Source organism: Coregonus lavaretus (genome assembly GCF_964263955.1).
Source record: "Coregonus lavaretus genome assembly, chromosome: 30".
Taxonomy (NCBI): Eukaryota; Metazoa; Chordata; class Actinopteri; order Salmoniformes; family Salmonidae; genus Coregonus; species Coregonus lavaretus.
The window spans coordinates 18,966,587-18,980,394 of NC_140017.1; positions in this window are offsets into that span (position 1 = coordinate 18,966,587).

Below are 13,808 nucleotides of genomic sequence, written 5' to 3' on the forward strand. Positions count from 1 at the left end.
CTGTTCCACAGGCACAATTTTGTCACGCAACTCTTCTAATGTAGGGTCAGCCCATTGATCTTTGATTAGATCAGAGCGAGGCACACATAATGGGATAACAGGGAAAGTAATGACAGATTTCTTTGTACCATCATCATTAGCCGGCGCTGTGACCAGGTCACCACGGCTCATGGAACACGTCACTACACACGCAGAGAACACCTCTGGGAAACTCTGCGCGCAAACATCAGGAATCCCTACAAATGACGGCTTACAGGAAACCACTAGAGATAGACACGACAGGCCATGCACGTTCACCAGCCAAGTTATTCCCAAGGATAACGTCGATACCCTCAATAGGCAACGAAGGATGCACCTCTACAACTACCTCGCCTTTCACCAGTTCAGAATCCAGCATCAGTTTATGCAATGGAACTGACAGTGTTCAAACCGATTCCCCTAATTAAAACACTATTCCCTGAATCAGTCTCAGCAGAGAAGGCACCTATGTCCCTTATGATCTTCACTGGCACTAGGTCATTACTTCCTAACATAGACACAAAACCGTCCATAATGAAAGGTAAATAATCTGGGTCAATTGGGACTTTCACATGCACCTGGGCATGAGACGGAGCGACAGGAGTGAACTGATGTGGGACAGGTGCTGCTAACGCCTTAGGCCTAGGTTTAACGTTAGCACGATTATTAAATGTACTCTTATCCTTAAGAGGCAGAACACCAGTGATTAAACTGTGAAGATAACTCTCGCGCAAACTCAACATGAGTCTGTCGGCCCTTTTTAAAGTTCTATATCATTGGCGGTAAGCCTCAGGAACCAATTCGTAAATCTGTAACACAGCCATTTTAACCTTATCATAGCTGACACTGTCGGCTACAGCAAGAGATGAATATGCTTCCTGCGCTTTACCAGTCAACACACAGTGCCACATTAAAGTGCGATCAGAGTCAGGCTAACTCCAAGCATCAGCAACATGCTCAAACAACGAAAATAACATCTCAGGGTCCTTCTCATTAAAGTTTGGCAACAGCCGTAAGTTTCCAACAATATCAAATGTGTCCGGGGTACGACCGAGGGAGGAGCGACCCCTAGGTAAATCAGGGTCACCTTCCCAGAGCAAACTCTCCCCCAAGAGCATTCCTTCCCTAACCAATTCTAACCGCTCTTGTTGCAGCTTGATTTTAGCACGCTCCAAATCCTGTTTAAATTCCAATTCCTTTTCATACTTAACACGATCATGCTCTAGCTTAACACGATCATGCTCTAGCTGTAACAGAAGCAGTTATTTCTGCTGTTCAAAATAAACACAACTAGGGCTAACAGACGGAGCGGCCATTGTAAAAAAACGGGGAGACGACGAGTCCTCGCCAGAGGCTGCCCCAGTGGTAACTTCCAGTATACCACTCTCCATCAGATTGGCCTTCAATATCAACTTAACAGAATTTTAGACGTTTATCACCCATTTCAACCCTGTAGTGTTCAGCGATCTTCAACAGCTGTTCTTTAGTACATAATTCTAACAGTTCCTCTGATGCAATGTGAATGATCTCGTCTACATTAGATGCCATAGTCACAAAGAAATACTAAAAAGAATCTCGCTCTTCCCTTCTGCTTAGCACACCAGACCGGACCACAACAAGAGAAAAGCCAATCACACTGGACACCACAGGAGAGAGATATATATGAGAGATATATAAGGAGCTTCCCCAAATCCTACAATAACTCAACCCTAGTCTTCATGCGGATTCGCGGTGGGTAATTACGCACTGTAGCCCGCTGGCATGGGAGAAAAAAAAACAGCACGCTGGCGGATTCCACCCAAGCCATGGATGTGCCCCCGAGACAATTGCTCCGTCCACGGACACCACACAAAAATAACAAACAAAATAACCATGCCCAACGTATTCCAAAGTGGAACACATTGCTAAGCCTAACAGGGGAAAGAAAGGCTAAAGCTCCGGGTAGCAAATAGCACTACCCTACCCAAATCTCCCACTGAGGTACACAGCCGATTGTACTCACCTCCTCGGACCAATGTCCCAACAGCGAGTAGAGCAAGAGTTTCCAGCCTGGGCAGGGGCCTGGAAACTAACCAATGTACTCTCTCCAATGCAGCACACAAAACTATTCACCACAGTGGCTAGTTTAACAAACAAAAGGCAACCAACACTGGGCCTACCAAACATCACAACTCAAAAGTTGTACCAAAATATGCAAACAAAGCACCTAAAGAGTTTATCGAACACTAACTCCACATTTTCTCTCAAACAAAATACTCTAACCAGTTAGCCAAACATTAGTATTAGGCCTACTGGCATACTTTACCAAGCAATGCACCGTTTGATAACGTCACCGGACAACCAAAATCCCTCTAAGGCACTATACCAAACACTTATAAGACTATGCAGTGAATAGCAACCAAAGTGCATCCCAAGTAACATTAACCCATCATAATACAACAAAATACTGTACACCAAAATGTCTAGGAACCAACCTTATGATGATGATCCCAGACGAGCCTCCACTTGTCACGAACTGGCTCGCAGCCCTTATCAAATAGGGAGACAACATGGAGATAAGGAATAACAAAATATATCTATTAACTAAAGCAAACTATATACAATTAACAATGGTGTGTGTAGTCAGTAATCAGTAGTGTGAGTGGATGCGTGCATAGATGTGATAATGACTGTTGAAAGGTACCAAAGCAAGCAAACAAACAATGCAGCCACAACCAAAATCCAACAGTGTCTGCATGGAGAGAGTCTCCACAATGAAAGGGGGAAAGGTATATTTATCCCGGGACACACCCGAGCCCAGGTGTGTCCCATTTCTCTGATGACACTCCCAGCTCCGCCCACCGACATCCTATTAAGGAAAACAAGAACAAAGAGAGAATTTGGCAGACAGAGTGGGAGGGTCGTCACACCCGGGCCTTACTGAATACCTCCCGGATGTCCTGGTACTCCGTGGGAATGGCGGAGAGGTCCGAGGCAACTTCCGAGCCCCACGAAAATGTCCCGGGGAAGGCTGCGCTGACTTCAGGCAATGAGCGTGGCATAACGGGCTCCAGCCCATGATGCACCAGTAGACCAGTCAATAAAGGGGTTGTGTCGCTGGAGCCAAGAGAAACCCAATACCACGGGAACCTGACGAGATTTAATTTGCAGGGATTGGATTGTCTCACTGTGGTTCCCTGATACTTGTAGGTTGATGGGGGTGGTATTGTGGGTGACCCGGCCTACAGAGCGCCCGTCCAGCACTCTAACGTCCATGGGAATGGAGAGGGGCTGAGTGGGGATGCCCAGCTCGGACGCCAGGGTATCGTCCATAAAGCTCTCATCGGCCCCAGAGTCGATGAGTACCCGGAGAAATTGCCTGGTTCCCCCACAGCAAGATGGCATGAAAAGGGGTGCGAGTAAGGGGAGAGGAAAAGTTCACCATATGGCCCACCAGAGTACTCGTTCCTACCGGTGAGCCTGGTCTTTTAGTGGACAGGTGGACCCAAAATGACCAATATTCCCGCAATACAGGCAACTCTTCGTGTGAAGCCTGTATTGCCATTTGGCTGGAGACAGCCTAGCTCTGCCTAGTTGCATCAGCTCGTGAAGAGGTGGATCGGCAGACTTCTGAGACTCTCGGGGGAACTCGAGTAGCCTTGGGTTCTCTCGGCAATGGAGCCGTCGGGGTCTTCCGGGATGCCTCGGAGGTGAGGTGGAATCGGACTTCCTCTCCTTCCTACATTCCCGTAGTTGCCTATCGATCCGAATGTTCAAGGCGATGAGCGAGTTGAGATCTGTCGGTAGTTCCCGGGCTGCAAGCTCGTCCTTTACTTCCTCCGAAACTCCATGTAGGAACGTGTCGAACAGCGCTTCCGGGTTCCAGACACACTCAGCTGCCAACATGCGGAAATCCACTGCATAGTCTGCCTCACTGCGGTATTCTTGCCAAAGCTGGAGTAACATCTGGGCAGCCTCTCTCCCGGACAATGAAGCATCGAAAACCTTTACCTCCTGCATGAACTCCTCCAGACTGAAGCATACGGCCGACTGTTGTTCCCACACTGCCATAGCCCAGGCGAGAGCCCTCTCGGACATCAGCGTAATGAGGTACTCTATCTTAGAGCGGTTCGAGGGGAAGGAGGAGGGCTGCAGCTCGATAATGAGCGAACACTGAGCAAGAAATGCCAGACAGGTTCCTGACTCTCCAGCGAAGCGTTCCGGGGAGGTAAGCGGGGTTCTCGGGAAACCGGGGTTGCCGCGCTGCTAACAGCCATTACTGAGGGGCTGGGTGGTTATCGTCGTGGTAGGCTGCCTAACAGACAACCCACGGAATTGCTCCAGCAATGTGTTAAACACTTGGTCATGGCTTTCGGCCTAGGTCTGGAACCCTTCAATGAGACCACGAAGCAACTCCTCATGCCTTCCAATGGTGGCTCCTTGGGAGGAGATGGCTTTGTGGAATGGCCCAAGTCTGCTGGGTCAATCATGGCCAGTTCGTACGCTAACGTTTCAGGAGAAGACCCAGATGCAGACAGTGTCGAAGTAACAAAAGTTTATTACAAAAACAGGGGGAAGGCAAACAACAGGTCAAGGGCAGGCAGAGGTCAGTAATCCAGATCAGAGTCCAAAAGGTACAGAATGGCAGGCAGACTCGGGGTCAGGGCAGGCAGAGGTCAATAATCCAGGGTGGTGTGACAAGGTACAGAACGACAAGCAGGCTTAGGGTCAGGGCAGGCAGAATGGTCATAACCGGGAAAACAGGAACTTGAAAAAGACAGGCGCAAGGGGAAAAATGCTGGTAGGCTTGATGAAACAAAATGAACTGGCAACAGACAAACAGAGAACACAGGTATAAATACACTGGGGATAATGGGGAAGATGGGCGACACCTGGTAGGGGGTGGAGACAATCACAAAGACAGGTGAAACAGATCAGGGTGTGACAGCATCCAGACAAACAACAACACTGCCTGTTCAATCTGAAAGAAACAAATTAGAATAACAAATCAAAATAGAATTACAACTCTTGATAACTCCATATGGAAATAATTGTATCCCATAGGTAATGCTAAAATAGGCTAGAGACAGGTGTCCCTCATTCAGGGGCAGCGCTCTCTCTGTCCTTCTCGTGGTCCAAATCACACATAGGACTATTGATAAATGATAAACTTCTTCTAATTATTAGTGTTTACATTGCCAATTTAAATCTCACCCAATGTCTCCAGTCTTTCTAGTGAGGATGATCAGGCCAGAACAGAAGTCAGAGGTCAGTCAGCCCTATTAAGTGAGTGTTTGTTTTCCTGTACATCAGACATTATTTAAAGATATTTTGTGTATTGGGTTTACATTGGGTTTTTCAGTACATTTCTTCTAATCAAGAGAATTTACGTGTGCACCCAAAACTCTGAAAATAGAAACTTTCATTTTTGTACAGCATCCTTTCTAACGTGAAAAACCCACAAAAAAACACTAACAAATATTCATTCATGTGTGTATTCAAACCAAATGGCCAGGACTTACTTGATTTGGGAACTCCCTTGACAGCTGGATCCAGGTACCTTTAACTGCTCTCCTAAGGCACTTGCCTTAGGAAGCCTTTCAAAGGAAGAGATACAGAATAATTGATACATAAAAAAAAAACTTGGTAGCGGACATTCCATCAGTCGTACACAGAATTATACTTCAAACACATCAGATGATACAGTATCTCGTCAAGATGAATAGGCACCTTCCAAAGTAAACATTCCCAGAGCTCCTCTCTTGTAATCATTGTCATTTTGACCTGTTGCATGTTCTGTACAAACTGTCCCTGGGCTATAAACTAGTCAAAATATGAAACCTGTTGTTTAACAAATCTGTTAGGACCTTCAAAAAGTTGGTGCTGGCTTATCAGCTCAATATTCGGTACTTAAAACATTTACTTGGATCTACTTCATTCTGGACACAATTCCACATAATGGAAACATATTATTGTTTTAGATGACATTACCTTCTTACTTAAATCCCTGGTGCTACCCAAACTATAGAATTGAGAAATAGTAATTGGAAATGGTCAAAAACGTGTCTTATTCAATTATTCATACCTCTGTCCCAAATTTCCCCACTGTCTCTCTTACAGCCTGTTTGAGTTCAGTGTGTACTGGCAGCTGTCTATTTTTCCACAGTTAGCTTATCTCTTAACCCAAACACCAGATGGCTTAAACACGAGAGCAGTGGACCAGGCCTTGAAGAGTGAGCGGCCTCTAATTTAAATTGCAATGCTCAATCCCTCTGTCTTATTTCTTGAAATTACTAAGATATTGCATTATTGGGCTATCTGAAAGCCAATTACCACTCAATTGTTACTTTCACTAGTCTCCATATCTGTTTCCCTCAACTTGGACTTCCTTCCCAATAGCAAGACATCAATCACTACTGCTTAAACACATGGATCACTCTCAAACAACATTCTGCTTTTCCCCCTATTGCAAGGTTTAAAACAAAACAAACATGGTAACTTTCTCCATATTGGAAGGCATTGTCTTCATCTTGGTATACCTTTAAAGGTTACTCTATAGTTATTTCAAATGGCTGTTGGATATTCACTTTCTGCTTAAAAATTTATTAAATTTTTATTATTTTAAGATTCATATTTCATGCTTTGGAGGGATCAACATGCATTAACTGGGTTGCACTGTCTATCAGTCCCCTGTAGATGGCATGCTCTGTCCATAATAAGTATCTATACTCTCTACAGTATCTATAGTCTCCGTGTCATACTGGCCCTCCTGTAGCTCAGTTGGTAGAGCATGGTGCTTGCAACGCCAGGGTTTTGGGTTTGATTCCCACGGGGGGCCAGTTTGAAAAATGTATGCACTCACTAATTGTAAGTCGCTCTGGATAAGAGCGTCTGCTAAACGACCCAAAAAAAAATAGTCTCAGTAGTATATGTTACGTTCCCCAGTTTCTGTGTTGTAGGTTGTGTATTTTCATGTATGTATTTCAGGAAATGGGTTCCTGAAATTCCCCAACAAGCAGCTGATTGGTCAAAACATTGATGATTGGAGAGCTGACACCGCACCCTCGTCAGGACGCAGCTGTCTCCAATTTACCAACTCCTCCTGAAGCTATATAAGCCCCAGTTGCTCAGAAAAGGCAGGAAAGAGGGGAACCAGAATTGCTGAGAGTTATAGCATGTTGGTTGTTGCTAAGACATTTGGTATGTACTGTGTAGTTGTTGCTGTGAGAGCTGATTGAAATGTTTTGTGTTAGTTTGTTGCTCAGATAGTATCTTTAATGTCCTGAGTTAGTTTTTTTCTCAGGTTTTGTTGTGAACCAGTTTGTATTATTCTGTTTCATTTGTTCCCAAGGGGGGAAGGGGAATGCACCTAGGGAGTGCTTAGGCAAGAGGCCCGCGGGCATACATTACCTGTAGAAGTTGACTGTCTATGCACACTAGGAAAGACCTGGGCGGACCATCCCTTGTATTTTGGTTAGTGCTCCAGGTGGTTCTAGTTAAGTAAGTAGTGGGTAGGCAGGTAAGGTAGGAGAGGGGGCTTTGATATTTACTTTCTTTGCTTTGGTTCTGTCCAGCCCCTTTTCCCCAAACTTACCGTGCGAAGGAATAAATTCCCTGTTAACGGTATTCTCTGCCTTTTGTCATCCTTACTCACACCTACAGTCCCATACCTCTTTCACACCACGGAGAGTTGAGTTGTAGCAGGGTGTTGCGTTCCCTCTTCCGAGAGGCGTGCGTAACATAATGGGGGCTCGTCCGGGATTTCATTAAACCCACCGGACCCTGCTGCACTGAGCTCTCTGAGTTGTGATTGAGGTGTGATGGTAGGTTGTGAGTTTGGGTGACTTGTTTAGTTTGTGTCTATTCAGGAGGCTGCTGTATACAAGATGGCTGCCTCAGCCATCTCCAAGTTCATTGAAGCGCCCTCTGTTGATAGTTTGGTGAGGTTTCGGAAAACAGATATTTTCGCTATTGCTCACCATTATGGAATTGTTGTCCCTGAGAAAGCCCTAAAGGCAGAGCTTTTGGTGCTAGTCAGGGAGGGTTTAATGAGAGAGCGAATTCTCTCATTTCAAGATGAGGAGCGGGAGGCTTCAGGAGAGGAGACGGGTAGACTTTCCGATGCCAAGTCGGAGAACAGGACGGAGGAAGGGGTTGCTCGTACCCCCTTTACATTGCCCCGATTCGATCCTTTATCTTCTGCTTCAGGTCGTTCAAGCGGGACCGCTAGGCTTAAGGTGAGGCTGGCCCGGTTAGAAATGGAGCAAAAAGATAAAGAGAGACAGATGCAGTTTGAACTTGAAATAAGGAAAATGGAAATTGAAAAGGAAAAGGAGGTGAGAATCAGACTGTCTTTGGTGCGCCTCGTTTTGAAGACCGAACGATTAAATCATCAGTGCCTCGTTCAGGTCACTTTTCCTCTGACAACCCTAAGCCTTTTCATGAAAACCGTGAATGTTTTTACTGTCACCAAAAGGGTCATGTGATTGCGGACTGCCCGGTTTTGAAAAATAAACCGAAACAGTCCCGGTCACTGACCCCAAAAATGAAAAGTATGGGTTTAGTCAAGTCTTTGGCTCGTCCGTTGGACCGAGTTATTGATTCAGCATTTGAGAAACCGGATCCTGTCTATGCTCTGTTTATATTTGCCGGTTGTGTTTCCTTAACTGGAGAACAAGCTGATCAAAAGCCCATTCAAATCTTGCGAGACACCGGGGCGGCACAGTCAGTAATGGTTACTGATGCTTTACCCTGGTCTCATGAAACATATTGTGGCTCGCATGTCATATTACAGGGGATCGAGACAAAAACAGTACATGTACCATTACACTGGGTCCACTTAGTGTCAGACTTGGTATCAGGATGTTTCCGAGTTGGTGTAGTGTCTACGCTGCCAGTAAAAGGAGTTACATTGTTACTAGGGAATTATATTGCTGGTGGTAACGTCACTCCTGTGTTAGAGGTAGTAGACAACCCAGAAATCAGAATTGCAGATGATAAGCTGGTTCAAGCATTTCCACATGTTTTTCCAGCTTGTGTGTTAACGAGGGCACAATCTCGCAAGCTAGGAGATGTGGTGGATTTGGCTAGTTCCATTTTTGAGAAGGTTGAGGTAGAAGACAATGCACTGAGTATTCCTTCTGCTATGCTGACAGTTTCTACTCCCGTAAAAACTAAGGCAGGGGAAAGTGAAATCGTGCCCCAATTACATGACATTCTTTTGTCTGCCACCCCTGAGAAGGTGATTGAATGTCAAAAGAGAGACACCAGTCTTTGCAAGTGTTTTACTTCGGTAATGTCCATTGAGGAAGCTAAAACTAAGGAGACTGCCTACTTTATGGAAGCAGGAGTTTTGATACATAAATGGGCAGCTCATGACACCGTTAGTGACTGGAGTGAAGTGTGTCAAGTGGTTGTTCCTACACCGTTCCGACCGCAGGTGCTGTCACTCGCCCATGACCAGGCTTGGTCCGGACACTTGGGGATCACGAAGACTTATAACCGAGTCCTTCAAAAAAAAAATTGGCCAGGTTTGAAGTCTGACGTTGTCCAATATTGTAAAACATGTCACGTATGTCAACTCACTGGGAAAGCGAATCAAACAGTTCCTCGTGCGTCCCTCTGCCCGATTCCTGTGGTGGGGGAACCGTTTGAAAAAGTGATAATTGATTGTGTAGGTCCGTTGCCGAAAACCAGGTCAGGTAACCAGTTCTTACTAACAATAATGTGCAGTGCTACTTGATACCCAGAGGCTATTCCTCTCCGTACAATAACGGCTAAGACTGTTGTGAAGGCACTGGTAAAGTTCTTCTCTACGTTTGTACTCCCTAAAGTAATCCAAACTGATCAGGGATCCAATTTTATGTCAAAGCTGTTCTCAAATGTGTTGAAGATGCTGTGTATTTCCCATCAGGTCTCCAGTCCGTATCATCCGGAGAGTCAAGGGGCTCTCGAACGCTGGCATCAGACGCTGAAGGCAATGCTACGCAAGTATTGCATGGATACCAGTACCGATTGGGATGAGGGGGTGCCCTTTGTCCTATTTGCTAGTAGGGAAGCAATACAAGAGTCCTTAGGGTTCAGCCCTGCTGACCTTGTGTTTGGACACACCCCACGGGGTCCGCTGAAAGTGTTGAAGGAGCATATCTTATCTCCTACACCCAGTAGTGCCCCTAGAAATGTGTTGGATTATGTCAGTAAGATGCGGGAGAGACTGCACACTGCATGTGCGTTAGCCCAAAAGTCTCTCTCCTCTACTCAAAAACGCATGAAGTTGCATTATGACAAAAAGGCTGTTGGCCGTTCTTTTGCACCAGGGGATCAAGTTTTAGTTTTGTTGCCAATCCCTGGATCATCTCTGTCAGCACATTTTTCTGGACCATATCTAGTGGAAAAGAAGCTGAGTGACACCAATTATGTAATAAAGACCCCAGATCGGAGGCGTTCTTCCCGAGTGTGTCATGTTAACATGCTGAAAGCATATTATGTGCGTGATTTTCCCAACAGTTCCTCAGGTAAGCCGGTCCAGGCCACCGTCTCCAGTGTGGCTGCGGTTGTGCTAAAGCCTGGCTTGGACCTAGAGGAGGATAAAGAGGATGGGTTGGAGTTGCGCCATACGTTACAGCAGTGTGAACGCTTATGTAATTCAGAGATCTTGAAAAAGTTACCCTCTCAAATGGAACATTTTGATAACGAGCAAACTAAGCATCTTATCCTATTGATAAACAGTTTTCTCAATGTGTTTCAGGACGTTCCAAGTCGCACGTCTATCTTGGAACATGACGTGGATGTGGGGAACGCGGCTCCCATAAGACAGCATCCGTACTGAGTTAATGCAAAGAAAAGGGAGGTAATGAAAAGTGAAGTAGCTTATTTATTACAGAATGACATGGCAAAACCCAGTTACAGCTCCTGGAGTTCTCCGTGTATTCTTGTTCCTAAGCCTGACGGTACGTCTCGCTTATGTACGGACTATCGTCGAGTAAATGCCGTTACAAAGTCTGATTCTTTTCCTCTACCTCGCTTAGAAGACTGCATTGATAGAATTGGCTCTGCTGCTTATGTTAGCAAGTTAGATTTGCTAAAAGGTTATTGGCAGGTGCCTCTGACCTCTCGAGCTTCTGACATCTCGGCTTTCATTACGCCAGATAACTTCGTACAATACATTGTGATGCCCTTTGGAATGTGTAATGCACCTGCTACCTTTCAGCGGCTAGTTAACATTGTGTTCGCCGATGTGCCAAATTGTACTGCTTACCTTGATGATGTGGTGATTCATTCGTCTACTTGGTCTGATCATCTCGCCACCTTGAAAAGTGTGTTTCAGCGGTTGGAGAATGCTTCTTTAACCCTCAATTTGGCCAAGTGTGAGTTTGGGAAGGCTACTGTGACTTACTTAGGGAAACAACTCGGACGAGGTCAAGTGCGCCCAGTAACTGGCAAAGTGGAAGCAATTGTTGCTTTTCCTGCTCCCACGAATCGCCGCCAGTTGCGCAGATTCCTGGGGATGGTAGGGTACTATCGTACATTCTGTAAGAATTTCTCGACGGTAGTAGCTCCCCTTACATCTCTGCTTAGTCCTAAGGTACCATTTATGTGGTCCCAGGACTATAACTATGCTTTTGAGTCCGCTAAAGCGCTACTTTGTAGTGCCCCAGTGCTTGCCGCCCCCAACTTTGACAAACCTTTTAAGTTGGAGGTAGACGCTAGTATAGTGGGGGTGGGTGCGGTTCTCTTGCAGGAAGATGAAGATGGAGTGGATCGACCCGTCAGTTTCTTCTCCCGTAAGTTCAACTCGTGTCAGTCAAGGTACTCCACAATTGAACAGGAGACGCTGGCTTTATTGCTAGCCTTACAGATCTTTGAGGTATATGTGGGCTCCAGTGCCTTGCCTGTTATGGTCTTCACGGACCATAATCCGTTAGTGTTCTTAAAGCAAATGTACAATCAGAACCGCCGCCTTATGCGGTGGGCTCTGATTGTACAAGGATATAATGTACAGATAGCCTATGTGAAGGGCTCGGCAAATGTGGTTGCCGACGCCCTATCACGGGTTTAATAACTGGGGATGCGTTGGTTTTTGTTATTACAAACTGTCTGTTTGCATTTTTTGTGGTGGGCGTGTTACGTTACCCAGTTTCTGTGTTGTAGGTTGTGTATTTTCATGTATGTATTTCAGGAAATGGGTTCCTGAAATTCCCCAACAAGCAGCTGATTGGTCAAAACATTGATGATTGGAGAGCTGACACCGCGCCCTCGTCAGGACGCAGCTGTCTCCAATTTACCAACTCCTCCTGAAGCTATATAAGCCCCAGTTGCTCAGAAAAGAGGGGAACCAGAATTGCTGAGAGTTATAGCATGTTGGTTGTTGCTAAGACATTTGGTATGTACTGTGTAGTTGTTGCTGTGAGAGCTGATTGAAATGTTTTGTTAGTCTGTTGCTCAGAGAGTATCTTTAATGTCCTGAGTTAGTTTTTTTTCTCAGGTTTTGTTGTGAACCAGTTTGTATTATTCTGTTTAATTTGTTCCCAAGGGGGGAAGGGGAAGGCACCTAGGGAGTGCTTAGGCAAGAGGCCCGCGGGCATACATTACCCGTAGAAGTTGACTGTCTATGCACACTAGGAAAGACCTGGGCGGACCATCCCTTGTATTTTGGTTAGTGCACCAGGTGGTGCTAGTTAAGTAAGTAGTGGGTAGGCAGGTAAGGTAGGAGAGGGGGCTTTGGTTCCGTCCAGCCCCTTTTCCCCAAACTTACTGTGCGAAGGAATAAATTCCCTGTTAACGGTATTCTCTGCCTTTTGTCATCCTTACTCACACCTACAGTCCCATACCTCTTTCACACCACGGAGAGTTGAGTTGTAGCAGGGTGTTGCGTTCCCTCTTCCGAGAGGCGTGCGTAACAGTATATATAATCATAAATGCTATGGTCTCTATAGTCTTGCCGCTTCCCATACATGTAAATAACACCCTGTCGTAATGTGACTTTCCTTAATATGATGACAGTTATTTATCGAATCAACTAAATATGTTTAATTGTCACTCAATTAAATTAATCATGTAACAATTAACTCATTAGGATTTTGGGGCACCACGGAATAAGTTGTTTAACGAGTTCCCATCTCCCGAATTAAACTCTTAGAAGATATATAGACATACACTATTGGTCAAAAGTTTTAGAACATCTACTCATTCAAGGATTTTTCTTTATTTTTACTATTTTCTACATTGTAGAATAATAGTGAAGACATCAAAACTATGAAATAACACATATCTAATCATGTAGTAACCATAAGTGTTAAACAAATCAAAATATATTTGAGATTCTTCAAAGTAGCCAGCCTTTGCCTTGATGACAGCTTTGGACACTCTTTGCATTCTCTCAGCCAGATTCACCTGGAATGCTTTTCCAACAGTTTTGAAGGAGTTCCCACATATGCTGAGCACTTGTTGGCTGCTTTTCCTTCACTCTGCGGTTCTACAAAGGGAATACTTGCATATGGTGTGTTTGAGTGTGCAGTGAGGTGTTTGGAGTCGAATTTCAGTTGGCGGTGTGCACTAGCATTCAATCGGTCACATCATGTCACAGCAAGCTTCTGCCTCCAAAATGGACCCAGCAGAGATTGACCATATCAAGAACGCTATAACCCGCAATGGAGCACTGCTGGGGTGGCAGCAAGAACAACTCTCCCAAATATCAGACACTCTCCGGGCACTTACCGACTCCCTCCAACCACTGCACACCCCCAACCCAGGAGGAGCCACTGCCCAAGTCTCAGCGCCCAGTGCTCAAGTCGTCGCTGTAGATCCCCCAG